This window comes from Liolophura sinensis, chromosome 10 (assembly GCF_032854445.1).
Source record: "Liolophura sinensis isolate JHLJ2023 chromosome 10, CUHK_Ljap_v2, whole genome shotgun sequence".
Taxonomy (NCBI): Eukaryota; Metazoa; Mollusca; class Polyplacophora; order Chitonida; family Chitonidae; genus Liolophura; species Liolophura sinensis.
This window is the reverse complement of record NC_088304.1, coordinates 3556903-3578108: the sequence shown is the minus strand read 5'-3', so window position 1 is coordinate 3578108 and position 21206 is coordinate 3556903. Positions and strand designations below refer to the sequence as shown.

The window sequence follows — 21206 nt, the reverse complement described above, 5'->3', positions numbered from 1 at the left end:
TTTCTCTATATACCAACCACTTTAAAGGAGACAGCTGACTAAAGGCGATTTGAGTCTTTCTTTCATACTTTTGTCCATGAATCAGAGATAAGTCACCCATGTATGTAATATAGCAGCTGAATGCAATCTAAACAAGTTTTTTTTTCTTTTTTGTTACTATTTGTACATTTTTTGCCCTCCTTGTCAGTAGAGTGCTGCATCATTGTTGGGCACACTTTATACAAAGCTTTCTTCGGGGTATCGTTCGTGCCGTGGTGTAGTAGCTACGTATAGGTTCTTTTGTTCCCTTGTTGTCTAAAGTGTTGGCAGATGGATTTCAAACCTTGAGACAAGCCGGGGTCGAAGTCAGTCCCAAATATCTCGCCATAATAGAGAAAATGTGGCGCGAAGCATGCTCGCACAACAGTATTGTATTGTAAAGTACACACCGGTATGTTGTCGTGAAAATATGTTCACTTGCTTCCGATACATGATTAGCACAAACTGCTTAACCCTTTTGTAGCCCCCAAGCGCGTCCCTTAGATATACACACGTGAACTTTAAGACTGTAGCTGTTTTCAAACTTTGTTTAAAGACAAGAATGTTTGCCTTTTCATTTTGACTTAACTCTCAAAAATTTTCTCGGAGCTCACCGGCTTATTGTAAATGGCACACCTTATAGCTGGGTTTGCCTTAAAGCCGTTAACCTACTTTATTTGTACAAGGATTAAACATGTTTAAAGTTAAAATAATTAAGAATAATTATACCGTTTGTAACTAAGATAAAGAGAACATATTCAAAACATATTTTATTTTTGTCTAAATCGAACAATAAACAAATTAAATTGTAATGATTAGATATCTTATATTCATAAAATTTCAAATTCACCAAATCAGCATCACTCTGGTTCCAGGCATAGAGCTAATGGCGTAAGAAAAACATCCGAAAATGTGCAAAGTTGTTTTACAGCTAATAATGTTCAAGGGTTGCAATATACATTAAATTCAACAAAACGCCGAGTAGTGAAGACTGGACGCCATGACAGTGGTTTTTGAAGCTTAACATTGTCATCAGTTTTGTTCTCTTAAATTTTAATGATGATTTAATTAAAAGACATTATCCCGGGATTTTCGTGTACAAACCTGTCTAAGTCAGATAACAAGACGAATTAAGATTGGCTCCGGGCAAAACCTCTCTCCATAAAGTCGTAAAACACGAGCTGACTGTAAGACAGGTACATGGACAACTCATGGCCAATTAGTCATAACATGCTGAGTTTTTTTTTTTTTTTGGCGATGATGCGTTTTCAAAGTGAAAATCGAAATTCTGCGGATTACTAGTTATATAACGTTAGAGTGCATGTATATGCGACGGTATTTATGTATCTAAAGGTAGACGTTATTGTCTACCCGTGGAATACAGGGAGTTGCCCGAACAACTCACTTCTATCGAAAAATTTCCTCCCGCTGGCCGCCGTCATATAAGTGAAATATACTTGAGTGCGGCCAATCTTTATTTATTGTACAAATAAGACATGGTTGTCCAACGACTTATGATAGCCATAAGCCTTTTCGGCATCGTGTAAGTGGAAAGTCAAAATGCTTAGCTGAACCACAATCAAAGCACAACAGGATATATGTTATGAATATAGTGTTGTATTGGGCGACTGTGTAATGGCAGATAACTACATATCACGATTTCAGTTTTAATTTTTTTTTTATCAACAGACACTGTACGCTTCGATAATTCATCACTTTTGTCTTTCAAAATATTGTCTGACAGAGGAGCTATTTTCACTGATTAACATAAAAAAATTCACGAATTAACCACACCTACACGTGACTAACAGTCCAAAAAGCGTTAAAAAAACGACCAGCAGTGGTTAAAGAGGGGATATATGTATATTAAAAGTTTCCAGTCATTAACATGAAATAATCCCTTCTGACAGCAGATTTACGGATTAACTATGGTAATATGCATGCAAATCGCAATCAATATTAATAACATAATGGAAATGCTCGTGAAAATTATTCGTGTACATATTTATATAAGTCTGGGAGTGTATATGAGATTAATATGTAAAAGACACCGTGAATGAAATCTCAGCTATGCCGTATCTCCGACAAACAGGGCAAAACAAAATATCATGGTGTTAGTGTATGACTGTATGAACAATTTAAGAGACCACCGAGCTTATATTGTCAGCATAAACTCAGACAGTATAGTTGTTTGATCATCGGCCATATCGCCATTTAGGAAAAGTTATAATGCATTAAACATGTAATGAATATGAACAGAGGAATTCTCAATTTTTCAGTGATAATAATGAAATTTGCACATATGCAACAGACATAGAGACAAATTGACGCAATTTTATCGGTATATCTCGTTATGCAAATATTATCATCGTTACACAAACACAAAGGTGTATAAAAATAGACATCTAGAAATGTACGTCTGTGAATTGTACAGTTTATTTGCAAAGATTTGCATAAACATGCAGAGCCTTGACCTTAACACTTGCACAAAAGACTCCTATTTCATCGTCTATTTCTGTGACAACATACTGAGACATGTTATGGCCCTACCAGGACGTCTAAGTTCGTATGATGATAATGCTTCATTGCTATAACACGTTTAACCCAAATTTTAAAATAACATTCAATTATAGACTCATCAATTTCTATAACTTTTAACAACCTAACTCTTAACTGTGACGTGGTGAACGTACTAAACAGTGGTCATTTAGCAGGGGTGCCTCTCTGCTTGTAAAGCAAGAAGGCGCAAACGTGTAACCGTAGTTTTGGATTCACTACAGGCAAGCTTGATGCAAACTTACTTGATCAGCATAAAAATACAACGCCAGTCAAAACCCCACACCTAATAGGCCGCCTTTGGGAACAGCAGTCGTATTCATAGTAAAAGTAGGTATTAAGTTACGTTGATTTTACACTAGCTAGAAGGCTCTGCCGATAAAATGTATTCCGCTGCACTGCTTATATAGGTTAACAATAGACAGGCGAAGCGACTGCATGGAGAGAAACGTATGCGGTTGGGTATTTGGCGTGTTGTCTTAGGGTGCTGGTCTTATATAACATACGTTGTGTTGTAACTTTATACCTGGTAATGATAGAGACAGAGAAGGGTAGTCAGTACTTACCAGGGATACATCATGCCAAACAGGTCCATAATTAGGCTGCAATCCTGCTAGAAGCGTAGCACGCTGTGAATAAAGATAAAAAAGACAGGCTGCAGATCTATATACCAATAGCTCTTATGTAGATGGCCACTGAGAAAGCAATGCTGACGTCTTGCCGGCCCACTGTGGTGTCTGTTCCCGCTTCCCGACCAAGCGTTGGCTGATCCCTCGACAGGTATACACTGCCCCGGAGAGGCCAGTTACTTTCTATGGAGAGGAGAACATTTTTAACACAAAGCACTAACAAATCACTGTACAAAAGGAAGAGTCGTTGGCATATAGGACACGACTGCCCCCTTAGGCACTCTCTGGCGGCTGGATTACCAAAAGAGCAGACAACGTGGGACGGGGAACGTCTCGCCAGCACCGTATACACGGCGCCCTCGCTTATAATTAGATACACGTTGTTTTTTTCAAAACTCCTATACGTCTTGATGTGGATGTCACGGATTAAGCAGAAATGGCCCAGAATGCCTCTTCCCAACAATAAGGAACAGAATCGCGAGTGTACATTGAGTATGTTTCTGTGATTTACCAGCACCTTCTTAGATCCTCCAATCTCCTCCCTTTGGATCAGACCGCCTTCTCTTATAACCATCCAACCACGCTTGCTAAGCTCGCCAGGTATTCACCGCTCACCCCCACCCACCGAAACACACACCTGCCTTCCTCTACTTATGGTAACACCACCCATCTTTTTAGGACTACCCCAAGATATTCAACGCAAATGCTTAATACATTAGGAGCACAAGGAACATTATTCGGGTATGTACACGCAAAATAACACAACTATATGCATACAATTGTTCCGTGACATCAGTTTGAAATCATGTACAAGTCGGCCAATCACATTTGTAGGTAAACGTTTATATTATATCCTTCAATTTTAACATGTAAGATTTTGTGTTTTATACAATGTGAAAAATGTCTATCAGCAAAAGCATATATGTCTATATTACAAAAATGTCTATCAGCAAAACATACATGTCTATATTACATTTCTCACATGCGTTATGCTATATATGCATGTTTCCATGAAGAAGCAATCGACAATTTGAGTATATACTCCCTTTGTTCCATTCGGACGTTTTTTTATGCCTTATCACAAACAGTTTTATTTAAAGCAAACATATGTATTCTGCAAGATCTTTGGATTGCTTCAAGAGCTTATAGAACAATAAAACATAAATCTATGCGTCGAAACACCCATAAAAACACGCATGCAAATTTTCTTCCTTGCATTCTTTATTGTTTATCAAAAAATGACGAGTTGTGATTTTTGACTGCAGAAACAAAATATCTAACATGTAAGCTATCCGTACAGAAACTATTCAGCAACCAATTGTTCGTCTTTACCAGTATTTTTGTCTTGTCAGATCATCAAACAAAAGTGAAATGTAAAGTTTGAAAACTAATTTCGTCTCTACTTACTCGCTTGAAAATTGGAAAGGGAAGGGTACGCGACGTGCCAGTGGAAATTTGATTTATGAATGTGATAACATCAATTGCGACATCGATTGCGACATTTTTTACCGTACAACAACAAAGAGACTAACGCTTGACTTTAGAGATATAACTGATTTATGGCCGCGATACTGATTTAATACTGGACACCTGCTCCTGTCCAGTATTATAAAAATAATAATACATAATGAAATGAAGAAGTGTGTTGAACCAAAGCAATGACATCAGGGTAATGACTGGCATCCGATAACACAGAGCCGACAAAACACAGTTTTTTGGCACTTAAAACTCAGCCATCTTTACGGAAAATGTTTTAAACGTAATATTGCACATACAGATAAATGCCAAAAGACATATGCATTTTCGTTGTCTCAATCATTCCAGAACATCTGGTATAATACATCTTATGGGCTGTTCTACAACCACATTAATGTACAAGGTGCAGTGGAATTTGACCTGTGAAGGATTCATGTTACAATGAAGCTGCCAGTTTGCTCTGAAAAAGTTCCACCCGTAGGCAGTAATGTAAAAATTAACAAGCAGTGATGTAAAAATTAACAAGCAGTTATGTAAAAGTTAACAAGCAGTGATGTAAAAGTTAACAAGCAGTGATGTAAAAGTTAACAAGCAGTGATGTAAAAATTAACAAGCAGTGATGTAAAAATTAACAAGCAGTGATGTAAAAATTAACAAAATGGCTTTGCTCCTTCTATACTTGGCTGCATGGTTATACAAGCATGCTTCTGTCCGATCCACATAATTTGACGCTAACAACTGGTATTCATTTCACAGATGTAAATATATATACCTGAGCAGCATTTGAATTAAACTGTATAAGCGCCATTTGCATTCCAGAAAACTCTTCACAACTTCATTTTGAGTATGCATACTTTGAAATAGTTCTCGTCTCTCGCAAGATAAAAAAAAAAAACAAACAAACAAAAAAAAAACCACGTCCTGTTTGTTGCAGTGTAACAAGCTATTCAGCATATTGATGAGGGAGAAATTTCGAATTTGTAACTACGCGTATCCTTTATTTTAATATTTTACCTTTTAATACAAAGGTCGTATACTTGTGTAGTCAGAGCATGGTGAGTCGAAAGGCGACATGATCACGTGGACAGAATTCTGATAAACTTGTAAGGTAAGAAATCAGTTTAGACTTCTTTAAAACATGACACATACATTCGGAAGTCAGAATATCACGCCGATATTTTGTTCCCGTTAATCTGTCGGGCCCTCCAAACAAAAATTTACTTTATTTACACCCTCTGATAACTTTTACCGATTAGACTGATCGGGAATGAAATTTAAACGTGTTATAAACAAAACTTAGTGTAACATTGAATAAAAATTTATGATTTGCTTCATTAAAATTATAATTTATTTGGAAAAAGAATAAAAGCACTTTTTGTGAGAAAAATTGACAAGTTCTCTGAGTGAAGGAATATAACTCTGTACGTCAGCTGTTATATAGTATAAGTATATAAGCTCGTTGATGTGGAAGGCTATAACTATTGAGATCATAAAAAGAGTTTTTGGCTTTGTTGAAATTCAGCAAAGATGCGCATACAAATTAAATATTAAATCAAATCATATTATTTTATTATATATTATGTGGGAGGTTTTAAGGCTACATTTCACGACGATTATATACAAAAGTAGCATTTTTTAAATTTGATATCCGAGTGGAGAAAGAGAACATATAGACCAGGTGCCACTTTCACAAAATTCGTAAATAAGTGTTTCGTAACTTTTCTCGTAAATGACGTTGCCTTATGGCAATAACGCAGTCAACGTCTTTTACGAGAAAAGTTAAAAGAAATATGTCTTACAACGTTTTGTGAAAGTGGCCCCAGAGCACAATAACTCAAATCTTTACATTTGTAGCAAGGCATCATTAACATGCATTTATTTAAGATGCACTGTAACAAGAATGTAATTTTGTTTTTTTTCCGTGAGAAATTTAAATTAATTGAAATTGTAATTTTTTTGTTACCTTAAAATTAAGCGAAACTGAATGTGATAAAGGAGGCAATTAATAGTTCAAAGAAAAAAACCAATACCTTTTTCCAAACTGACATGTGAAAGCCAGCAACATGAGAAGAATTACCTGGAGACACGAACTTGTCTATTGACAAGAATTTATGCTTTATACAGAATGCTACAATTAAGAGGTTTGATTCTATTTATACTGACTATTTTAAAGTTCATCATTATTTATAATATTTTGGCGTCGTGGCACAAAACACAGAGATTTTCAATTTTTCTCTGGGTTTCCTGGGTTCCAAGGTAAGCCCTTCAGGCTGATTCACAATGTTCGTGAAAACGTCATGTACTCTTTTTATTTTTCACGAGAAAAATATATTTATGATATTCGAATTTTTCTGATCAGTATTGAATCATTGGCCGGTGGAACCAACACAACTTGAACACAAAAAACATGTAATAACACAGGTGTAACAACAGAAGTGTAATAGCAAATCTGTAATGTCTGAAGCTTAACAACAAATATGAATGACAACAAAAATGTTGTTACAAATTTGTACCAACAGAATGTGAAATATCAGTTTTATCTGTGAAAGATGTCATGGAATTTCGCATTTATATAAATACGAAACACACCTGCATTGAGTTCTAACATTCGACTCACTTCATGATAATATATATCTGTATAAATCTCAACTCTTTTCTATTTCAAGTTGGCTTCGCCGCCTTTTTGAAATGCGATCATATGTCGTAAACTAGGGTCACCTCTCGCTAATTATCATCAAATTCATTTACCGTTGATTTGGAAATATGATATTCTCTTATTAGTTTTATAAGGAGCGCTTGATGCTTGGTGTTTTTCCATGCATGGCCTGTGTAACAGTATAAAGATCACATGCACCATTCGTCGATATTCAGCAATTCGCCTGATTGTGTTAATTAAGTTACTGACCCGTTATCAAAGTGTGTGCCAGGATTCAACATTTTAATAATTAAAAACGGTGAAAAGGCGAGTTTGGCATTAACATCTGATAAGCTCGTCTTTCTCTTATTTGCCAAGAATAAACCCACTGATATGAAGCCTACTTCCCTGGAGCGTATGGTAAATACATGTACAGTTTGAAAAGTGATACATTTATCAATTACAAAAAAATTTGTCACGCATTTATCTTTTATATGTACATGGGAAAAGTGGGCTCTGTTTAACAACAAAAGACCGACAGAAAACTCTGAAGATAAACGTTAACAACATTAAAATTCCTGAGGGTAAAACTACATATCCGTGTCTTTGTTTATCGTTGGGATTTATTTCGTCCGTTGCATGTAACAAAACAGACAGCAACTCTTGATAATGTTCTACACATGCGTCTGAATCTATATTTCAAAGTCTACATTTCATTTAAAAGTGACCATAGGCGATTTCTTTTTTTAAATAGAGGTATGAAAGAGCTAAGGGGTGTTTATTTATGACTTTGGGGACAAATAAGGGTCATATAAAATCAAAAAACAACCTGAAAAATTAGGCAAAAAATAAGAAATATCCAAATATCGTAAACAAACTCTCCTTCATGATGGCGCGTATCATGATGACGACATTATGAATTATTCAAATTTCATTGCTAAAATCCTTATTTAACTTTGTTCCATTTTCAAATATAGATAAATTAATGTTAGTTTTTCTGCATTTGTGCTGAAGTTAAAATTCGTGTAGGACACATTAGATTAATTAATTTATCGACTGAAAATTTACTCCAAACTCTGTATTGATACAGCTGGGGACAAGTATTGAAAATAACATGCCTGGTTTTTCCCCATCTATACTTTACAAGCATTTGCACGAACATTTGGAATAAAAACCTCTGGTTTTACTCTCCATGCTGAGCTTTTTATATTCATAACTTTAAAAATGAATTCAGTGTTTTACACTATCTCAACAAACGTCAGTAGCACGCAGCAAAAATTTATGGAAAGAAATGAAGTATTAACAGTGGACATAAACCTTCACTCCATTCTACACTATAGATCCGATATGCTATTGCTGTATTGTGTATTTGTACTCAGGAATATTTCACTGATATACGACGCCAAGCATCTTTTGATTTATTTGGTTGGTATTTTACGCGGATATTTCACTGATATACGACGCCAAGCATCCTACTTTATGGGAGGAAAACAGACAGAACCCGTGGAGGAAAACAGACAGAACCCGTGGAGGAAAACAGACAGAACCCGTGGAAACCAATACTTGGCCATGGGGGCTCCTTGTCAGACTTTGAAGTTTGATTGTATGTAATGTATGCGCTGTCTACAACCACAACAGCCTATAGCGATAGCGCCATTGGCTGGCACTCACTTCATCATTCGGTTTTGATCCACGAATCAAATCCTCCTGAACACTATCCAGACTCGATCTATGCCAAAATCAAGCCTTACTATAGAGCGCTGACCAGATGGACCTTGTCCAAATCCCTGGCGCTAATTAAACCGAACAGGCCAGAGTCTCCATCTCGATCAATGCATGACTCCAGAAAGTTCCCAAGTGACCTGTCATCGTGAAGACAGAACGCGTTTGGGGAATTCGTAAATTCGTGAGATATAATAGAATATTTTCCCAGAGACGATGCCGAGACCCAGTCTAATTTAAAAATGTGATGATAAAGATATAAAGCAAAACCCCGCGCATTCGTTATAAGATATCGTGACACTTTGGCCTATATCGGCTCATTCGTTATAAGCTATGGTGACACAGATATCAGCTCATTCGTTATAAGCTATGGTGACACTTTGGCCTATATCACCCCATTCGTTATAAGCTATGGTGACACTTTGGCCTATATCAACTCATTTGTTATAAGTTATGGTGACACTCTGGCCTATATCAACTCATTCGTTATAAGCTATAGTGACACAGATGTCAGCTCATTCGTTATAAGCAATGGTGACACTTTGGCCTATATCAGCTCATTCGTTATAAGCAATGTTAATACTTTGGCCTATATCAGCTCATTCGTTATAAGCTATGGTGACACTTTGGCCTATATGAGTTCATTCGTTATAAGCAATGGTGACACTTTGGTCTATATCAGCTCGTTCATTATAAGCAATGGTGACACTTTGGCCTATATCAGCTCATACGTTATAAGGCATGGTGACACTTTTTCCTATATGAGTTCATTCGTTATAAGCTATAGTGACACTTTGGCCTATATCAGCTCGTTCGTTATAAGCTATGGTGACACTTTGGCCTATATCAGGTCATTCGTTATAAGGCATGGTGACACTTTGGCCTATATGAGTTCATTCGTTATAAGCTATGGTGACACTTTGGCCTATATCAGCTCATTCGTTATAAGCAATGTTAATACTTTGGCCTATATCAGCTCATTCGTTATAAGCTATGGTGACACTTTGGCCTATATCAGCTCATTCGTTATAAGGTATAGTGACACAGATGTCAGCTCATTCGTTGTAAGGCATGGCGACACTTTGGCCTATATGAGTTCATTCGTTATAAGGCATGGTGACACTTTGGCCTATATGAGTTCATTCGTTATAAGCTATGGTGACACTTTGGCCTATATCAGCTCGTTCGTTATAAGCAATGGTGACACTTTGGCCTATATCAGCTCATACGTTATAAGCTATGGTGACACAGATATCAGCTCATTCGTTATAAGCTATGGTGAAACTTTGGCCTAAATCAGCTCATTCGTTATAAGCTTTTGTGACACTTTGGCCTATGCGTTCATTCGTTATAAGCTATGGTAACTCTTTGGCCTATATCAGCTCGTTCGTTATAAGCAATGGTGACACTTTGGCCTATATCAGCTCATTCGTTATAAGCTATGGTGACACAGATATCAGCTCATTCGTTATAAGCTATGGTGACACAGCCATTATTTTAGAAAGGCCCAAATTATTATAGTGTCACCGTTCAAAACCAGTAATATATTTCGTATAATTTATAAAGCGGATCGCATTATAACTTTTTAAAACTTTAGAATCATTTTAATACTGTAAATAATACAAGTATACCAGTCTTTTGACATTTACACCGAAAGACAATGATTAAACTTGGTAAATACGGAAAATCGGATTTGATTAGCGAATGTGGATTTATTGCCAAAAATCTCCAATATAACATCCGTAGTATATATATATTTCCTCCGATGGGTTTATTTTAAGTCACACAAAAGTGGTGTCGTTCCTGACATGTTAACAGATTGCTCAGCAAGGTTCCCATTGATATCTATACTAAACTGCATGTTTTCTGTTTTCCCTCATTGGCTTTGTCGACAACTGTTCCTTTTGGATAAGACAAGGCATTACAGAATATAAACTAAGATTTATTGTCGATAATGGACTGATCAGTTGCATGAACATAAAGAAAAACGGGAATAATTTCGTCGTTTGGATGGCGATAAAATGGATGCAGACTTCTCTCAACTATTGTTGCCATTTTCAAGTGCTTGCTACCTGCATGCTGCTTCAATTTTTCTTGAATTCACAACAATTTGTATTTATTCGACAAGCATGAATTATACAAGCAATACTACCTCAATATGTCAGTTAAGAACAATGACGCTTTTCTGTAATCTCGGTGTAAGCACCTGCATATTGTCTGCACATAAATTAGTTGTCCTGCATGAGAGTGGAGCAAACAAATTGCGTGTATTATTAAAATCGAATCTCTTTTCTTGGATTACAATTAAATTTATTGATTCAGATATAATAATGATTTGGGGCCTAACGTTTCCCGGTTACACATGTATTTGTAGATCTCCAAATCTATCAGCGGGATGCCCATACAGTTTGTTCATGAATACACTGAAAAGTGCTGCCAATCAGTGTACAAAACCATAAGTCAACAACCAGGAGTTACTCCCAATATCACTGAGGAAATTAGGTTTCTGCATGCATAAATCCCTACAGGAATATTTTAAAGGATTTTAGTGTAGAATTCCTTAAATCTGGAAAGAAAAGTCTCCAAACATAGTGATAATATTGTTTCGTTTCGTAATTGGTTGAACTGATGTATTTTCCTCAGGATTGTCCGTCTGAAACATTTTAAAGAAGACATTAAAATTGTATTCCCTGTAAATAGATTGAACCTCTGTTCCTCGTCTATACCATTTATTTGTCAGAGCTTTTCATGGATTTCGTCGAAAGTCGCCAGCTTAAAAACAAATCTTTGACTGGAGAGTTATCTCTGAAAGTGTGGCTATCTTTGGAATCCACATTCGGTACATGAAAAAATCTGTTTTTGGTGAAAATTACCCATTAAATAAAATCGGGTGAATTAACGTACATTTGATCTCTCCAATAACTGTGTACTAGAAATTTCTCTGCATGACACATACAAAAAGTTGGCATGGATGCAGTAAACTGCAAGTTCTTAAATTTACGCGTCAGCAACTATCTGTTTGTAGTTTTGTTGTTTCCTTTTCGTTTGTTATTAACAGAGAGTAGAATAAATTATTTACCATGTACACTGTATCTACGATATGATATATCGTCGCCAAAAACTAAAATCTTACCGCGTTATTAACACTTTTATAGCCTAGAATTATATACGTGTACGCCTTAGGAATTGGTCTGCTCCCTATTGCGTCCAGCCAAAAGCGTGGACAATTAGAACAACGAATTAACCATGTATCTTTCCTACATTAATTTAATGGAAAACTCTGTTTCAGCTTTTTATGCATGGGTCGATCTATTTTCTTTACTTTTAGATTTCGCCTCCTTATTTTCGGACAGCCGCAAAAAAACTGTAACATGGCTTCTTGTCTTGTTATACAATTTGCATGATTTTTTTTATTGAATGTGTGCTTCTTAAAGTTAACTTTTGACTTCTATATAACCTTTCTGAGTGAAAATTCCCCATCTTAGAAATTGCCTGCGTTCTATTCTACTTCATTACATGATTTCTTATAGTGTTCCACAAAATCTACGAACACAGTTCCGGCTCTTTAACACTTCATGGGTCTTTTGCCTCAAATGTTACTCTGCCCTGTTGAAAAGAACCTGAGCATTGCAAAGGTGTGTCAACAGAAAGTGGTATACGGTGTGCGTGAAGCCGTCTTGTTAAGTTACCGTCACTTACTGCAGTAATGTTTGCTCACCGTCACCTCAGAGAGCCTTTAAGCACATATTGTTGTGAAACTGTTCACTTCTGGACAGGACCACTTGGCTACATGGTGAGAACCCCGAACACCTGTTACAATTCGTGCCGGCATGAACGCAGTGCTGCAACATGAACGCTTTTGACGAACAAGCCAGGCGACGAGAAAAGGCGGTAAGGTTTACCCGAATACAGCGTTCTACAGCTAGTGAAAACGCGTGCATTTGAATCTGTATGCTCAAAAAAAATGTACTGGGGAGATGTTCAGGTACTGGGGGCGATTCATTTCCAAGTATTTAGGCATTTTGTTCACATTGGAAAGATCGAGCGTTTAACGGACTTCATAGTTCATTCATACATCAGACAGCAAAGTGGCGTTTGACATCATTTATGTATCTGTTTAATGTTTTAATGTGATTGTACATTAAATGTGATGACAATACAACATTTTGAGTAAATCTAGATCAATTCTGCCCAATACATTGCAATTAACGTCACTTCGTAGTTTCTTTTATCTAATTCTGTTTAAGTCTTGGTGCTATGGGGGGGTGTAATTTGCAACAAAATTAAATATTTACATGAACAGTTAGAAACAAAATTTAAATGAGCTAAAATGACAAGAGGCCGTGTTTCATCGCTTGCGTGTGACCATTTGCCACCTATCACACTGTCGTCGTTGCTCTGGTTTCTCTCTCTATGCACTATATTACATACTCGCAACTCTCTATGTACCGCATAGTATTCCTTGGTACTATTTAAGCATTTACATGAACAGTCAGAATAAAACCTTACCTGAGGTAAATTGACACGAGGCCTTGTTTCAGAGGATGTATTAACATGCGTGATGCAGTTTAAATATCACTGGTATGCATACAGTATGGTTCATATAATTTATTTGACTGGTGACGCCTTACTCAAGAATATGGTTTCTATGACGAAGGTCAGATGTATGAGTGGAGACAACATGAGTGCCAGGAATAGCGGTGGTTACTATGTTAGATGTATAAGTGGAGAAAACCTGAGTGTAAAGGTGGTTACTGAGTCAGTTACACGAGTGGAGAAAACGAGGAGTAACGATGGTTTGTTTCAGGTAAACCAGCTGACACAGCTGAAGTCAAAATGACAAAAGCTAGTTTCGAGGTCTCCAAGAGTCGACCCATGAAATGCGTCTATATTTAAAGCATAACAGTTCTTTCCAATCTAAGGGTCTCTTTCTGCTGCTAATTATATGGACAAAAAACAACAATGTGATTTCCACATCATATGGTCTTATTAGAAATTTGACTTAGTGATTACATATATGGTTTATAATTAACCATATTAATTGTAATATAGTAACTTCGTGTTCAAAGTGTGATTATGATCAAATTTTCGAACATCTTGGCAACATTTTTATCCGATTGGTCGTCATTTATTTCCTCATACTTTATGTTTCCCCTGAAGACCTAATAAATAAGACGTCCGGAATTTTGCCACACGCAAGAGATGTTTTGCCGCCCAGGGTTACTAACACGCAAGCGATAAATTGTGAACAATCACATGGTCAATTACGATCATAACTAATGAATCATGTGAAACTGCCAGCCTACTCAATTATTCACTGACTCGTTTTCTGGTATTCATACGTCATGTAACTTTTATTTATTTTATTCATTTATTATTCAATTACCTGTATAAAACGTGTCGTGCAGAATGGACGCCCTAAAGGAGTTGGCGGCAGGCCATTGTTACGTTTCTTAGAAAATGTCAGCTTAAAGCCTATATCACTGCCCAGTGGGCCGATAGATTTTTTCAAGCCTTGATTAATTAGATTATTTTTTTTTTCTTGGATGGAATTTTGAATAAAATATGGGACAAAGAAAAAGGTAGTTTGTCCTGCGGCACGCGTTGAACTAATTCTTTTCTGCATTGGTTGTTACTACAAAACAACTGTACTTTCAGAGTCAAATTAAGAATAGGCCCCTTTGCATTATTTTTATGTCATTGTTTTAAAATGAATGTAATACCAACTCAGCATTTTACGTATAATTCGCTACGATTTAAGCATTTACATGAACAGTTAGAATAAAAATCCGAACCAAGGTAAATTGACCAGAGACCGTATTTCACCGGCTACGTGTGACCATTTGGCTACTATTATACTGTCGTCGCTTTTACATTCTGCATAAGTTTATTTTTATAAATTCCTAAATTATACAAACATGGATACTGATTTGCTACACGCGACACGACGAGGAAGATGTCACACGATGCTACGATGTTATGCCTGTGGCACTATAGGTCACAGAACACAATGTAAGACAAATGTAACCATTTGTCTCAAAGTACTTCATCTGTCAAAATGTGTCACACGATACAACAATGTGTTACAAAGTGAAGAAATAATTCAGATAGTATAAGCAGTGGTACACAATGTATTACACGCCGTAGTGTTACAGACGATGTCACAAATTACACGTCGTACTGCCACACGATGTCACAATTTCTTATCAGAAGTAAAAATATGCCATGTCATGTATAAATCATTCAGAGATTAAGCAAGACTATTCAAGATATAACATGACGGAGCATTACTAATCCAAAGTGCCCCACTATGCCATAAAATACCACGATACGTCACACTATGTAGCAGCTTGCCATACAATGCATAAACCATTCAGGCAGTAAGCAATGATTCGCGATACATCAAACGACGCAGCAATACTAGGCCAAAGTGCCACAAGATATCACGGCTTGTAACAGAATTTAACAATATATCAGATAATGTGTACACCATTCAGGTATAGTCAACTGTACTATAATTCAAAATGGCACAGTATGCCACACGATGCCACGCTATGCCACGCAATATAGCGATATAAAATGTACAAACCAATCAAACAAGTAATAATAAACTATGCCACACAATATCACGATTAGTCACACGATAAAGCAATATTAGGTCTTTTGCCAAAACATCACACAATGTAACGATATACCGTATCACTCACATGTAACAATATTAAACAATGCGACTCAGTTTTACGCTATGTAACAACTTGTAAGAAGATGTAGCAATATTACATTGCGTGACACTATGCCACACCTTACAGTAATGTGTCACATGATACAAACAATAAAAGAAATGAATAACAAATAATTAAATAAGTAAATAAATTACCATATATGGATTTGAAAATGTCATCTCACAAATTCTAAAATTTGAAGATAAATTACATACCTTGAAGTCATATTCCACAATTCGATGTCAAACTCCACAATTTAAGTCAAATTCTACGATTTTGATTAAAGTCAGATTAAACCTTTCTTTCTACACATACAGGTTCTCACATGCTTTATGCTTGCGGGTTTTGAAACGAGAAAGCCATGAAAGTTGCTAAATAACTGGAATTTAGTATTTACAACTAACTTAAGACATTCTTTCGGAATTTGTACGCAACATAGTTTGACACCTCACGTATACCCTTCCTCTGCTAGTTCGGGACTCTGTTGGTGAGGGTGTTAGCACGCCAGCGCGGCGCAATGACCCAGAAGCCTCTCACCAATGCGGCCGTACGAGGGAAGGTCTAACAGCAACGTACGGATGGTCGTGGGTTTCCCTCGGGCTCTGCCTGGTTTCTTCCCACCGTAATGTTGGCCGCCGTCGTATAAGTGAAATATTCGTGAGTATGGCGTAAAACAAATAAATAAATCCTATGCTTGTGAAGTTTCAAAAGTTTCCTTTCATCACAAATGTCATCAGCTAGGAAGCTAAACAATAATCAACGGTCCGCGAAAATTGCTTCATTATTTGGTGTCACCTCTTTATTCTCTCTACTATAGAATAAATGAATAATTATACAGTTTGACGCCACACTGGCACTATTCCATACACACAACCGCGATGCTATCCTACTGATAGAAAAATAGACATAAAGTAATGGCACATAGTTATAGCAATTATAAAGAATGCTGAAGTGTTTTGTGTTATTATCAGCACTGAACACTATCTTTGATGTTTTAAATAACGTTTCAAATTAGGGACGCATACGTCATCTAAAATGTTACTAAGCTTGTTGATGCTTGTGTCGATAACGTTATAGGTATTGCGCTCTAAACATTGGCGAGCCTGTTTGAATACTCACTGAAAAATCCCCCACGAGAGAGGATTTTACGGGGTGAGGCGGTGGAGAGGTGTAAAGAAGCAAATATCTGTCAGTGAAAAGAGAAAAATGTGAGATAAAAATGAAATTTACGCAAAAGTGAACGAAATCAAAGTAGCGACGACAGAAAGTGTGTCACAGATTTCACACGCAGCACTTTTTGAAATTCTATTTACGTTATTTACATTTATTTTCGTCGAAGTGATAAACATTTTATTTTCTTTGGCACAACTACGAAAACACAACAGTGCTTTAGTGTTTTTATATTTTTGGTTTAATGTTACTCACTGTGATGAGATGATTGTAAAAAAAAAATCAAGATATATAAAGAAATGATCAAAACAGACCGTTGGTCGTCTGTTATGAGTGAGAGAAATCCAAATATCAAAATGCAATGGAAATATTTCCACCAAATGAAGCCCTGTTCTATTTCCTTCAAAATCCATCCACGCTCTTTCAGGATCATTTATTTATTTATATGAACGGCTTTTTTTACGCCGTACTCAAGAATATTTCACTTATGTATATACGACGGTGGCCCTTTAAGAATAAAGTCTATAATTTATAAATTTATGTATTCATTTTGGTAGACACGAACAAAATATCTTTTTCAAATTCAAATCAAATAAACTGACTAACAGAATATTAAATTGTACACAATGAATGTGTTGTTCTGCAGCAACCTGCGGGTGGTCATGGGTTTTTCCCCGGTCTCTGCCCAGTTTCCACCCACCATAATGCTGGCCGTCCTCGTATAAGTGAAATATTCTTGAGTAAGGCGTAAAACATCACTCAAATAAATAAATGAATAAATGAATATATTGAGCCCAAGTCGATTAACTGTATAAGCATTGTGAGGAAGTTTAAATGTGACCAGGTATTGTTAAGGCATGCATGGTGTACCTTAAGGCATTTTGGTGAAGCATGATGGTAAGGCATTGTGATAAGGCAAGGTGGTAAAGCATGATGGTAAGGCGTTGTGATAAGGCAAGGTGGTAAAGCGTGATTGTAAGGCACTATATGCAAATTTGGACACCCTATGCTAACGTTCTTTTGAAGGTATACACGAATATCTCAAATTTGTAATATCATATAATAAACAGCTGTTCATATGACGATGTCGGTTTGCATGAATGTTTATTTAAGATGATTTATCAAACTGAAGACCGAAGTTCCACATCCACAAATGGCTCTAGAGCTGTGATATTTTACTTAGACCACAGATGACACTAGAGCTGTGATATTTTACTTAGACCACAGATGGCACTAGAGCTGTGATATTTTACTTAGACCACATATGGCTCTAGAGCTATGATATTTTACTTAGACCACAGATGACACTAGAGCTGTGATATTTTACTTAGACCACAGATGGCTCTAGAGCCGTGATATTTTACTTAGGCCACAGATGACACTAGAGCCGTGATATTTTACTTGTATCACAGATGGCTCTAGAGCTATGATATTTTACTTAGACCACAGATGACACTAGAGCTGTGATATTTTACTTAGACCACAGATGACACTAGAGCTGTGATATTTTACTTGAACCACAGATGACACTAGAGCTGTGATATTTTACTTAGACCACAGATGGCTCTAGAGCTGTGATATTTTACTTAGACCACAGATGACACTAGAGCTGTGATAGTTTACTTGGACCACAAATGACACTAGAGCTGTGATATTTTACTTAGACCACAGGTGACACTAGAGCTGTGATATTTTACTTAGACCACAGATGGCACTAGAGCTGTGATATTTTATTTAGACAAACAGATGACACTAGAGCTGTGATATTTTACTTAGACCACAGATGGCACTAGAGCTGTGATATTTTACTTAGACCACAGATGGCACTAGAGCTGTGATATTTTACTTAGACAAACAGATGACATTAGAGCTGTGATATTTTACTTAGACCACAAATGGCACTAGAGCTGTGATATTTTACTTGTACACTGCACATTTTAGGACTGATTAAATTAATATGAACATTGAATAAAGCAAAGTACAAGAAAATTAAAGCGCCAAAGGTGATAAGCGAAGGAGAGCTCACTAAAAATAACAACGATAGAAAACGTGTTACAATGTGAGTTATAGTCGGAATGTGTGAAAATAATTATTGGGAAGACCGAAATACAAGATAAATTGAAAGAAGAAATATGTGTAACACTCTGAAGTTAAAATTCACGGCTACTCTGTCAAGGTATGTTGAACTCTGTACAAATATATCAGAGGGGACGGTGAATTCTGACTTAGATGTATCCAAACGATTGCACAAACAATGGTGGGAATACAGCCTTGGGGACACATCACCGGGGTGATCTGACGGTGGGGTGAGGTGGTTAGGTAGAAACAAACCCACCCTATAACATCAACAGTCATCAGGTACAATTGTGCGTAGACGAGACTTTTAACGAAAGACTCCAGAATTATAAACAATAATGTATTTTATGGTAAATGTATAAGATCTGTTTTCAACTGAATAAATCATTGATTAAAAGGTTTAGTTGAAAGGTTTAGTTCAAGTACTGTTTTTGAATGAACAGTATATAAATGCAAAAGAAAGGTAATAATAAAACATAATAAAATAAACAAACAAATAAACAGAAATGCAAGTGGAATACCAGCGAGGCCCGAGTCTTCTAACTCGGGTAAGTACAAAACTTTATAGAATAAATATAGCAGACAGTTTTAGTTTTACGGCTTGGTTTTGAAATCAAGATTTAACCCATAAACTTTTATCTAATATAACGAGTAGTATTTACTGTCTTCTGGAAATTAGGAGTTAAATTAAATAAAAGTTTCTGGAACAAGATTACAAGTGTAGTTATATTATTGAAACAAGACTTTGGGGTTTAACGATAACCACTATTCTGCTTCTGTTCTGTGGTGGCCTAAAAAAACGTAGACACCTGGACTGGTATGACAAAAACATTATTTATATGTGTTTGAGTTGTGTCCATTTTGACTAACACGGAATTAATTAAAAGAAAATTAATTAATTAATTTTCCATCAAGCAATCAAAAGCCTTCAAAAAGATACCGATTCACGCTATTAAACATATTTGTTGTCGTTGTATTTTTATCACATGGCCGGAAACGTTGACATTCGACCAAAGCATTCCTTCAACCCTTTTTCTCTCTAAGAACTGCCACGGTAACGAGCAAACAGAATGGAAAAATATGAAATTCTTGATACTAGTATTTGCTATTTCATATATACTGCAGGACTTTTCATTTTAAGATGGTGAGGATTATATGCATATGGGTGGATGGGTCACCGCCCTTCGTTATGTAACTGACAGTCATCCTGACTTAAAGCCCTAACCTAATCAACGTGTACATGTAATAATTTAACCCATTTCACATTTTCCCGAATATATATACCACTACATGGAGATTTTGTCTAATAATAGAAACAAGGTACGATAAATATCATATTATGTAACTATTTTATACTGCTAAATCCTAAGGAATAAGTAAAGTACTTGAATAACCTTACGAATTAACTAGTATGCAACATCCCTGCACGAATCTTCATCCACGGGTCTAACATAGGCAGAACAGTGCATTAACCGCTAGATAGTTAACGTTAAACCAAATCGATAACATCAGCTGAAAGAAATTATAACTTCTGTTGAAACAAATAACACTCAGATTAAAATAATAACCTCAAGTGAAAGAAATAGCTCAAGGTGAAACAAATGAATCCATATGATTTGACATCAGATATTTTAGCTTCAAATAAACTCATGTGTTTCAAGACCAACAATCAATCTAAGCAAAGATAATTAAAACCAATCGGACGAGCTGCCGTCCAAAGAGAGACTATTTCTCAAAACTATCGACCATGTGCTCTGTTTGCCTCTGAATGACAACATTATAATAATGACAACAAAAGGTAACAAACCTGTCCACTCCGGAACTTGACGATACAGCTCAGTTTCACTAGACTAGTTCGAAGTGACAAAATCGCGTTTCTGGGTTTTGTCGGATGCCGTTGAACTATAAGGGAGAATCCCTACTGTCGTCGGCCGACTTCAAGGGAGGGATGCGATGAAAGGGTGTTGGGTTATGGGGATTAGAGGCGACCAGGAGGGCGTGTTGTTACCTGTACTCGGATGTTAGCAGGCGAGAGTCCCCCTGTTTGCTCTGTTCAGCTAAAGTTGTAGGCGACAATTGTCCACATCTGGGATCAAGCGAATCTCGTTATACTAGATGGTTAGACAGTTTATTGCGACTGGCGGGAGTTACTCTTCTTTATCCGTCTGTCTGACGAGTTTTAAAACCAGTCTTTAATGCCAA

At 36.5% G+C, this 21206-nt stretch overlaps 1 protein-coding gene across 1 annotated transcript in view; it reads right to left on the bottom strand.

Moving 5' to 3' along the window:
• The window catches only part of LOC135476590 (T-box transcription factor TBX2-A-like), a 42810-nt gene extending 39661 nt beyond the window's left edge, over positions 1-3149 (bottom strand). Inside the window, exon 1 of the mRNA XM_064756667.1 lies at positions 3141-3149. The gene's annotated coding sequence lies outside the window, so the exon portion shown is untranslated. The remainder of the gene's footprint in view (positions 1-3140) is intronic.
• Between the last annotated feature and the right edge of the window lie 18057 nt (positions 3150-21206).